The sequence below is a fragment of the Schistocerca cancellata genome, chromosome 8 (assembly GCF_023864275.1).
Source record: "Schistocerca cancellata isolate TAMUIC-IGC-003103 chromosome 8, iqSchCanc2.1, whole genome shotgun sequence".
NCBI lineage: Eukaryota > Metazoa > Arthropoda > Insecta > Orthoptera > Acrididae > Schistocerca > Schistocerca cancellata.
The window spans coordinates 97,870,035-97,882,367 of NC_064633.1; the positions used below are offsets into that span (position 1 = coordinate 97,870,035).

General features: G+C 37.1%; 1 long non-coding RNA gene across 1 annotated transcript; it reads right to left on the minus strand.

Annotated features, from left to right (window-relative positions):
- Positions 1 to 10,388: 10,388 nt before the first annotated feature.
- Positions 10,389 to 11,858, minus strand: LOC126094868 (uncharacterized). The gene is made up of 3 exons (XR_007521886.1): positions 11,741 to 11,858; positions 11,174 to 11,221; positions 10,389 to 11,083 (listed from the first exon to the last, which is right to left on the minus strand). It is a non-coding gene; the product is annotated as an uncharacterized LOC126094868 (long non-coding RNA).
- Between the last annotated feature and the right edge of the window lie 475 nt (positions 11,859 to 12,333).

Genomic DNA, 12,333 nt, shown 5'->3' on the forward strand with positions numbered 1-12,333 from the left:
GTCCTCTTGAAGCACGCAGTTTGCCTCGTTCGAACGAAATAGCTACTTAACGGACCTCAGAAGGCATTTTTGATAAATACACCACATTTTTTCAGCGTTCAAATTGGTTGTAAATGAGTGAAGTCACATTAAACTGCAACCGACAAAACAAAACATTCAACTCTCACATTGTTTATCTATACACCGTGCAAAAGCGCATTGAGTACAGATTTGAGACCACTACCAGAATGTCGCTGCGGACATTACATTTAAAATTATGGCGTGCACTTTCTTGTGGAACTGGCTGTATGTGGGACAGGGGAAATACCCAAAGACTTCAAGAAGTATGTAGTAATTTCATTTTCAAAGAAAGAATGTGGCGAGAGATGTGAGTATTACCGAAATATCAGTTTAATAAGGCGTGGTTGCGAAGTAGTTATTCACAGTAGAATGGAGAAACTGGTAGATGCCGACCTCGAGGAAGTGTTTGGAGACACGAGGCAATACTGACCCTCCGACTTGTAAGAGAGGTTAAAATTTACAACATGTGTAGAAACCATACGGCATTTATAAGGATCCAAGAACATGAAAGAGAAGTAGTTGGGATGAGAAGGGTTGTAGACTATAGCAAATGTTGTTCAGACTGTACAGTGAGGAAATTGCGAAGAAAAGCGAGGAGAGAAAGTTAAAGTTCAGCTAGATGAAATAAAAACTTTAAGGTTTGTCGGAGGCAGCAAAGGACTTGGAAGCGCGGCTGAACGGAATGGACAGTGTCTTGAAGCTAGGATATAAGATGGACGTTAACAAAAACAAAACAGGGGTAACTGAATGTAGTCGAACTGAATGAGGAACTGCTGATGGGATTAGATTACGTAATGAGAAGCTAAAAGTAGTGGACGATTTTGCTGTTAAGGCAGCAAAAAAACCGATGATGGCCGAAACAGAGAGGATATAAAATGTAGAGTAGCAATGTAAAGAAAATAATTTCTTAAGAACAGAAATTTCTTAATATTAAATTTAAATTAAAGCGTTTGGAAAGATTTTGTCTGGAGTTTAGCCTTTTATGGAAGTGAAACATTGATGGTAAACAGCTTAGGCAAGAAAAAAGAGAGCCGCGCGGGATTAGCCGAGCGTGAGGCGGTCACGCGCTGCGGGCTACGGGCGCACTGTGTGTTTATGGCTACTTCGGCCGCTGTAAGTGCCGTTTTTCTTATAGACCATATAAAGGCACATTTGCATGCCGAGCGTGAGTTTCCTCGGAAACGCGAAATATTAATTAAATAAATAATCAGTGACAAATAAATAAAGCCTATGGCACACAACTGCAGCGCTGTGTCGCTGATAAAACAAAAGCACAATTACGTTACTCTTATGTTTGATTAAGAAAAGAGTGAGCTCTGGTAGAAGTGGTGCGAGAAGCACGTATTTTATTCTATTGTCTGGCACACCGCCATATTTCATGTTATAGAAGAATACTGCGAGTTGCAACCAGACTAGGCACTCGATTCTGTAAAGAATTTATATTTATAAAAGTAAGTAGGATTATGAACTGTAGGCTTATTCATTGAATATATCTGATTTAACTAACTGTGTAACTTTTTTATATTTATAAAATAGACAATCACCTCTGTACGACGTATTGGCATGGCTGGCAAATTATTGAAATAGTGAGATTTAGATTATGAGTCCGCACCTACCGCAGCAGTCTTTGGAAACGATTTATTTACGAAGTCCGATTATTTCAGTTTTATTTCGCGGTCAACTACGAGTAACATTGCCTTTACGAGAAAGCCATTGTCAAGCGTCTGATACCGAATAATTAAACGTCCACGTTCCAGATAAGCAAATATTTATTACAATTACAATCACAATCACCATCATACAGATAGAATAATTAATATTTAAATAATATTTTTTATTTTATTTATTTTATATTGGCGACTGCGTGTCGGACTTGTTATTTTGTCATTTGTTACATTGTTCTCTTTGTTTCATGTGAAAAATCAACTCTCTGGACCTGGACGTGAATGTATGAGAGATAACAAAAAATCTGAAGATATTTTCCAATTCTAAAATTTTGCGGGAAGACGCAATGAAACTTCCAGCAAAATAAGGTAAGACGCAGCATCTTTGCATTAGCAGGCTTGACCAGACGCATAATTCAGTGTATTAGCTTTTCAGTAGATTCTGTAGTGTTTCTTTCGTGCATAACAGTTTTCAGTGATAAATTTCATTCTCAGTACTTTTCCTTAAACAATAACGTATGCAACAATACCAATACACGAGTGTACAATATGGCCGACTTCTGTACGATACGTAGTAACATGGACAGCAGCCATTACCAATAATCTCAAATTCAGTTTATATTTTTAAATTAACAGACAGCCATTGTTGCTACGAGCGATTCATGCTCAACTGCATTTTATTTTAAAATCAGTGTCAAATATTTTCTTGAAACATATATCACGTGTGGCATGGTAATAACTAGAAATCAATACGCAAAAATGGAACAGCAAAGACGTACTATTCAGACGCAATCCGACTCGGACGAGAGACAAATGTTAGAAAATGACTTTACGACAGCAACCGGTAGTGACGATTTATCAAACATTGACGCAAGTGTTGACGGAAATTTTGGCAATAGGCCGTCCACTACAAAAATTTCAAAGTCTCAGTCAGAGCCCATGTTGATGCATGACGTCACGTCTAATGACGCGACGGGGGCACAGACCTTGCAAACAGTAAACATTGCCGACATGTTACAAATGCTAATGAAACAGAACGCCGAAAACATGGCAACCTTACAGACACAAAATGACGCAATTAAATCTGACCTCATAGCACTCAAGACAGGTAATGACACTTTATGTAAACGTGTGGAACTTATAGACGCCACACTGACCAAACAGATGACTGAACTCAGTACTAAATTTTCCAAGCTTAATACGAGACAAGAAAAGACTACAACTGACGTAGCACTTTTACAGACACAAGTAAAAAACCTTAATGTCACGTGCGAAGTTCGTACTGAACAAATTCAAACATATCCTTCAGTACACGACAACCTTGAAAAACGAATTACTGACGTACAGAATAAATTTGACAATGTTGAACAACACCTGACTGACATCTTACAATCTGATGCCACAGCTCATTTTCAAAATATTAATAAAGAATTTCATGATTGGGTAGTGAACAAAGACAAACATTTTGATAGATGCTTACGTGAAAATTTACCAACAATTGTGCACGACTCCGTAGCGCAATACATTACTAATAACAAACAGCTGATCAGTGACGCAGTACAATCCGTCACTGCACCCATGAGACAATTCACCGATCGACCACAGTCTGTATGTAACGAAAATATCAGTCAAAATGCACAGTTCAGGAACCAATATACATTCGAGTATGACACACACATACCGCACACGACAAACACACAAGAACAAAACACACCACGACTACAACACATACCACGATGTGCAAACACAAACACAAGCTATTATCATAGTAAACCACAGCAACATTATCGTAGTTACTCGCCAGCTGAACATACCAGTAATTACAGTGGAATAAATCCATATCACAATACGAAGGAAGAAGAAAGCTTAATGAAACACAGGCAATTTCAGATTTTTGTCCCAGAAAAACGAACCATTCATCCGGTGATTTTTCTTAAATCTTTTAGTAACGCATTTCCACGCACTTGGAGTGACCGGAAAAAGATTTCATATATTGTCGGTTACATCCAAGGCGATGCAGCTGTCTGGGCATACAGTCAAGCTGACGTATGTACCACGTACAGTGAGTTTGAGCGTGCTTTTCTGAACAAATTCTGGTCGCAATCCGTCCAGGAGCGACTCAGAAGACAAATTTTAGAACCTGAAACTTTTAACAGTAAAAATGGCAACTTACGCAGATATTTTGAAAAATACTTGAACATGGGACACTTTTTAGACGAACCAGTCGCAACGCGTGATATACTCCGTGCGTTGAAGGCCAAATTGCCTTTCAACATTAAAGAAAAACTCCTACATATCCCGGATGACGATTCAGATTATTTTTTAACAGCCTTAGATTCGGTTGACATGTTACTTGAAGATCAGCGCTTCGCGTGGCAAAACAGCAGCCACAATGTTTACACTAGTGGTATGCAAAACATGCAGGCTTGCCAACTCAATTCTGGCGCGCCCACAGTTGGATACGCGGTACAGCAAAAACAGCAAACTCACATGCCGTTTCAATACGAAAATCAAAATCAACACGCGTATTCCAATACAAACAATAGTTACAACAGTAATAACACTTCATGCGGCAATCCATACAAAAGGCACCGCGGTAATAACTACAACGGTAACAACGGATACAAAGGCAACAACAAAAACACAAACAGAAATAGAAATAATAATAACTACGAGCCAAGACAGCATCAAGGTTGGACTCGTAACGATCAGTACTTCCATTCAAACTCTGCTTTACCACAGCAGCCACCAGGACAAAATTGGAGCATACCTTAAGCCGTCGGCACACGGTCCGTGCACTCGAACGTTGAGCGTTGAGCGTGCCGAGTTTCTGACGTCACAGCGTGGAAAAAGCACGTTGGGGAGTCTTTCCGAACGTGCAGAGCAACGTTTAGCATGCCAGATATTCTGAACTTGCGTTTGAACGTTGACCAATGAGATGGAAGAACGCCACCTACGTCACAGCCAGGTCGTCTCTCCACTCGGCATTCAGTAGTATCAGAACTTTCGAAGGAGAAATATGGCCGCCTGGACACGCGATGAATTGTGGGTGTTAATAGACGCGTTCAAGGAAGAACAGTGCTTATATAACGTTAAATCGAAGAACTATCATAATAAACATTTCCGGTCGGAAGCTCTAAATAGAGTGTTCCAGAAAGTTAAAAGTGTTCGGTCGCATTTACAGAATCCAAAGGAATGCCAAATCAAGTTCTCCAATATGAGAAACATGTTTAACGTGGAAAACAACAAGAGGAAAGAGAGTATGAAAACCGGATCAGGAACAGATGATGTAAGTATTTATTTTCCTTAGATTTGTCTGTTATAGTAATATTGTAGTTACTAGCGATGTAAGTAAATTGCAGCACGTTGTTTTTATAGCATTTACTAGCGATATAAATCGCTGTGTGTTTTTATAGTATTTAGTAGCGAAATAAATAAATCGCTGCACGTTTGTTTTAGGTATACATACCAAGTTTATGGTATTTCAAAAATCTGCTCTTCCTGGAGGAGCATTATGCGCCACGGAAAACGAAGGCAACTGAGTTGCCATTCACGGCAATTGCCCACGATTTTCAGGTTCGTATAAGTACTTACATGTATAAATGTTGCTCCACATTTTGGAATCGACAAACTAATGTTAATTTATTGCTAGAACGTACTTGTTTGAAAGAAATTACGACTATGGAGGACTGTCATTTGGGAAGAAACTTTAGTTGCAGTTAGGCTATATATATTTATGTATCTTGCCACCTGCACAATGGTGTGTGTGTGGGATGGCTGACCTTGTGTGTAGCGCCGGAACTATTTTGTGGTAAGTAGTCGCTTTTTTTGGGTCTATTGTTCGCGTGTTATGATGTTCGGTGGGGTTTTTGTGTGTTGTTGGGTCAGTGTTATTTACTGCATGTGTTGGTGCTTGATGTTTTAGTATCAGGTCTTGTGGTTCATTTGTGTATCTTAGGGGAAGTACTTGATTTCAATTTTTTTTTTCGTATAGTCAGTAGTATGGAAAGAGATTCAAATTTGTCGTCGTAGCTATATGTGTTTTGGTATCGTGGGCTGTTGTTGACCTATTAGGTCAAGGGAAGTGTCCGATTCCAATGTGTCGTCGTAGCTGCAGTTGACTCATATAGGTCAATGGAAGTGTCAGATTCCAGATTTTGTTGTTTTAGGTGTTGGTTTTGTGGTATCGATAGTTGTGGCGTGATTATAATTTTTGGAGTAGTTGGTTTTTACTTCGTGGTATGGAGAAATGCGGTTGAACTCTGTAGGTGAAGGGAAGTGATCGATTCCTGTCGATATTGTAAGTGTAGCGTAATTTGGGATCTTGGTGTGTGTATGTATTTATATTTAGTTTGTCCCCACGCAAACCCCCCCCCCCCCTTTTCCGCTCTGGTCCTGTTACTTTGATTATATTTTTGGAGGGAGATGTGTTTGTTGGTTTTATATGTAAAGCCCTTATTTTAACGACATTTCACGTTAATTTTATTGAGACAGTTCAGATAGCATAAATATATATTGTCTATTTTCCAATTATTGCTTGTGGTACTTTTGTAATGTAATGAATAAGTGCAGAAGAAACTACAGTTGATGTTGGTCAGCCAGCCAGCTCAAAAAAACAAAAGTTAACTGTCACAAAGTTTTATTTCTGTTCATTGCAATTTTCAGTGAATAATTTCTATACAGTCTTCACTAAAATCAACCTGGGTGTTTTGTGTACAACTTTATTTTATGTTTCAGGTAGATGATTGTGGCACCCATGAACATAGTGATCCAGCTCCTGCAGATTGTGAACTGGAGGTGGACTCTGCAACTACCAACACTGAGGATGTCTGCAGTAACAGCAGCATCAGTATGTTTGCACCAAATGATCAGGCATCCTCTCAGACAATTCAGGAGTCAGTAGATATGTCCACACCTACATCCTCAACCAAGAAAAGGAAGGGAAATGCAGACTATGGGTCTGCAGTTAGCCTAATTGCAAAGGCTCTACAGGAAGATCATGAGAGTGATGAAACAGATCTGTTTGTAAAATTTCTAGGAGCAGAAATTAAAAAAATTAAATGTGACAAAAAGAAAAGACGTGTAAGATTGGAGCTAATTAAAGTATTGTATGAAGCATTGGACGAATAAATTTAGTTTTGAAATGTAATATGCTTCTAGACTATTCTGTGCCTGTCCCACTACCTGTATCCTAACATTACCTTCAGAGAGAGAGAGAGAGAGAGAGAGAGAGAGAGAGAGAGAAATATGGGACAATTTGTGTCTCCAGGCAGTGTTCCTTCATATGATCAACCTGACTGCATTTATTCACAAGCAGTTGTAAATAATTAACAGTGTGCAGCAAATCTCTCTAAATCTGATCAAATGGAGAACAGACTGCTGTATCACTATTCTTGTGCACAATGATCAGTTTAAGTAATTCAGCCATTCAATGTGAACCATATTATAGGAGCATGTGAAACATCACATTATAAGAACCTAATTTGGGTAGAATTAAATTCAAGGTTAATAGCAACATTATATAATACTGGTAGTTTCCATGTTTATGTACTTTGGTTTTGTATGATCACATGCTTTCAGTGAGGTGAAATTTACCTGTTCTTTTTTTAGTACCTATTTCATTGTCAGTGTGAAATGATAAGTTTAATCATCTACATGGTTAAAGGGTAACATTTCATGTATTTCCATTTAAAATGTCATTGTTTATGTGAATGCAACATTCTGTGTAACTTTGGCAAAAATATAAGTGCAGTTCTCTATTCAGCTAAATAAAAGGGAATTTGGCAGTGAGTACTACAGTTTTTTTAACTGGTATTGTCACATTTCCTATCCTCCTGTTGCTATTAACTAGTGTGTAAGTTCACCTATTGATATGTTTATTTCACCGTTTTGGAGCTATAGTGCGATAATCCTTCCCACCTAACCAATTTTCCAGTCACTTTTTTTTTGCAGTATGTTTAATTTCACTTTATCTGTTATTACTTTCTTTGTAATTTAGAATCAGTGTACTATACCTTTTCTTAATATCTATTTTTTTTCAAATTATGCACCCTGTTCCTCAGTATTCTTGTTGAACTTTATGCTTCCTTCAGTGGTATAGTCATGTTATGTCAGTTTGCAAATGATAATTACAATGTTAAGGGCAGCAGTTTACTGTAGTAAGCTTATGTGTTGTGTTTGCAAAGATTTATTACATGTTCCAGTACACAAACTGGCATAGAAAGTTTTGTCAGTTTCTAAATAATGTAGGAGTAAAGAAAACTCACCAAGTAGTAAAAACATTGAGCCAGTAATATACAGAATAAATAATGAATTTTGGATGAAGAGGTACAAGTACATTATATAATTTCTCAAATGTATTCTGAACAAAGTAATAAAATTTGCTTCTATGGAAATGATTTTTCGTTGGTATTGACATGCTGTGTTTTCTGGTAAAACTTCAGAATTGTAGGGAGGAAAAGAGAAAAAAATATTTCAATAGATGATAGTACTGGGCCAGCTGCTCTTGTAGGAGCTGAATCCAGACACAAATGAATAGACGAGGCTTTGTTTTTTCATTATACTCTACAAATCATTCACTTGCTAGCAGATTTCTTTTTTTTTTTTTTTTTTTTTTTTGAAATTATAAAGAAAAGTCCAAAATAACTGCCCAGGGATTTTAAGTGGGAGGAGGTGAATGTACAAGGAAGGTCTTATGGTGTAATTTGTTAGTATTCTTTAGCACTATGGCAATTATATATGTCATCTAAATTTGGATGCTTGGTACACACACAAAAGCTAAATTCCCAATAAGATTGTTCAATGAATGCAATTCACATAAAAAGCTGGCATTCATTGATAATTGCTGTGGATCCCAAGATTTATCTACATTTAAATAAACTGATTATACATAAGCAGCAACAAATATAACAATTATTTTGAAATATAACTGAGGTGCACGAGGCCTCAAAATGGTGTCAATAATGTAATTAAAACAACTAACTTGTTACCAAATCATGGTATTGAAAAATATCTGACAGAGAACATACATCATGGTTTTCATTTCAGTCCAGCACTACTGCAGGTAAAAATACCATTCATAAACTTCAACCTCCACATCATTACACTATTCACTGTCTCTCTGGATCTAGCTGTTTGCCATATGAAACTCACCATTATAATTTGTGACAGGTGTTAGCAACATACATTTCAAGGTGAGAGCTCCCTGTACAGTTCTATCCAATGAGACCCCAAAAGGTTACTGATGTGAGTCAACAGGCACAGTGTGAGTGTATGTTGCACTCATTTAACTAGAGGTCTTTTGGTAAGTTACACCAGTGTAGTTACCAAATGCAACAGAAAACATCAGGTGGTCCACTAGTACATTATGTGGTTACTGTTACAAAGTGCTATACTTGCTTTAGGTCAAATTTAGACTTATATTGTTAAAGGAAATTAAGTTGACAGACTCCCAGTTCATACAACAAGAATAGAGGGAAAGGGGAATTAACTTCCTCCACCAGAATATTAGGGGATACACATCAAAATAAGTGGGCAGCTAATTGAAAGGAACTGATGTCAGTTGTCTGCCCAAATGCCTTACAACCAGAAGGATAGAAAATCACATGTAAGCTGTTATGAGTTGGCTACCCCTATTTTAGAAACATTCAGGTCTACCTACTTTCATCATAACAATAACTGTCAAAAATGGGGATATAAAATTCAGTAAGTTAATGTATTTTCATTCATTGATGTATTACAGGATAATACTTTAGGGTATCCCGTCTCTTAGGCAAAAATATTTATTGGACAAAAGATAATAATTAGGGCTGCATATGGGGTTCATGCATATACATCTTGTGGACATATCTTTAAACAGCTGGAATTATTAACCACAGCCTCAAGGTGCATTATTTCATTCACTTACATAGTTTGCTCTCAACAACTTGAGTTTGAAAGTAATTGAGATGTTCAAAAGGATCACAGTAGAAGGAAAAATTATCTCCGTTACTCTTCAATGAATCTGTTGCACAGAAATGAATGTAATGTGGAACTATAAGACTCCGACAATCTACCCTTGGCACTAAAATGTCTGGCAATGTCATAAGTGTTTTCAAATGTAAGCTCAAGATGTTTCTCCTTAATAAAGCCACCTAAACTTAGAGAAATTATTGAACAGAAACAGGTATTCATACTGAAAAAGAGGCCTATAAACAACCAGCATGTACCCATCTGTTTTTTACTTTGTTTTTAAATATGTCTGATGTTTGCTCAATTAACAAGTTCCACATCATAATGTTTGTTGTAAATGTTATTTATACGACACACAGCTAATTAACTTAACCTATGTTATTAAACATAACCTAGAGAGCAGGAATTTTTGAGAGTCAGTGTAAATTACATTTGTAAATGTTTGAAAGTTTGAATGCTTGAGAGACAAATATTAGGTTTTCCACTCAGCTGCACAATAAAAGCAATGTACATGAAAACAGTAGCACTGATTAGCAGTCGCTGTGCAGTCCAATAAGATTTCTTTACAGATAAATAAAATGGTTCGTAATAAGCAGCGACATACATAATACAACATATATATGTTTGGGGTAGAACTTAGGTACATCTGGTCTCAAAAGGATATAGATAATGTAATTAAAAAATTAATTTGGTATACAATCATTTTATTGTAACAAGTATTTCATTACAACCCATGAGCTGTTATTGAGCTTTAACATTTATCTACCACCTTCCTGCATCAACACACTCCTGTTGCCATGGCACAGAACCTACAGTGTTGAAGTAGTTCCTGAATTGGTCCCTAATCCTCAATGCATTTACTGTAGGATTCCGTCCATTTTGCTGCTGAATGCCTTCCATAGTAGATGCATATGTGCTGTTGCCAATTTCAGGTGGAATATAGCATTGGGATTTCTGTTCTAAAATAAAATTGTGCAGCACACAACAAACTCTTATAACAATATCCACCTTCTTTGCTGAAAGTCGAATAGGAGTGAGCAGAACCCCAAATTTATTTGACATCATGCCAAATGCATTTTCAACGACTCTTCGAGCCCTGCTCAGTCTATAATTGAACACCCTTTTTTCCTTTGAGAGGTCTCTTTCGGGATACCCCTTCATCATATACTCTTTCAATGCAAATGCATCGTCGGCAACAAACACATAAGGCAGTTCCACATCACTGAAACACTCTATCTTCTCTGGTGCTGGCAAGTTCAGTTTTTTATTATTCAAGGCTTCAGCCAATTTACTGTTATTGAAAATTGCCCCATCATTCACCCTCCCATTTGCACCAATATTTACATATACATATTTATAGTGTGCATCAACAATTGCGAGAAGAACAATGCTGTTGTTTCCTTTGTAGTCTCTGAAGTATGCATTTCAGATCTTGGTGCTCTGAAGGTAACTTTTTTTCCATCAATAGCACCAATGCAATGAGGGAATTGCCAGGACACATTAAATGAATGAGCAATAGTTTTCCACTCGCTAGTAGAGGCTGGAACCTGAAACAAGATTTTTTTTTATTAAAATGGCAGTACAAATGCAGTTGCTAACTTTCATATTTGAATACAATGAGATGTATTTGGAACAAAATGTTTTTCTTGAAATAGTCTATAACCAATGTTATGTCAAAAAAACTAAAGGTTTGGATCATATGAGAGGTACTCTCATTTAAAGTTATAATTCTTAGCATGAAGGAAATATTTCTGAGTACTACACTGTGCAAAAGAAAGATTCTGTGTTGTTACTCAGCATCTTATTGCAAAGAGTGCAAAATCAGTTACACATGAAATGCAATGTGAGTATCATATTGCTCAGATTTGTAGAGTGATTTTTGCTTAAACTAAATGTTATGAATGCTGTTTCACTTAAATCATGATGGTGCTAGAGTGCGATAGTGGATATCTGGTTGTAGTATATCCTATTTCGTGACGCCTCCAGCTGTTAGTGAAAGCTGCATAATAAGATTACACAGCTAGTCTAAATATGTGGATGTATAAATACCTAATAGGTACACATACCTTTATACAAGTATCCTCCAAATTGTTTAATATTGCTTGAAGGGTGTCCGGAATTATCTGTGATAGAGTATTTGGTGCTATTCTGGTAGCATACGCCAGCGACTGGAAAGTTTCACCAGTGGCAAGAAATCTTAAGGTGACAGCGAGTCTATAAAAGAAGTAAGCAGAAGTTACATATGCAAACTTTTTGCTGCTATAATACTCAGTGTGTAAGACACATACCTATCTCTTGGTTTTATCGACTCCCGCATGTTCATATGTTGCCTACGGATATCATTTTCAATTATAGTCAGCAATTTCGTGAAAACTTCGGCATCCATTCGCGTGAAATTCCTAAATGAAACTGGATCTTGAAACCTACAACATGACAAAGTAGATTACTTCAGGGCAACAAAATTCAGTATCAAGAATATCGTATGTAAATTACATAATCTAAAACTACAGTATATGAAATGCTTTAAGAATATTCAGTAAACCTGTTAAACCGAAAATAAGTTGGGACATTGAAATAGAACTACGAACAAACTAGCTATGTTTACATACCTCAGCTCATTGTGGAGCATATGCAACGCTCCTGTCCCAGCATTGCGTCG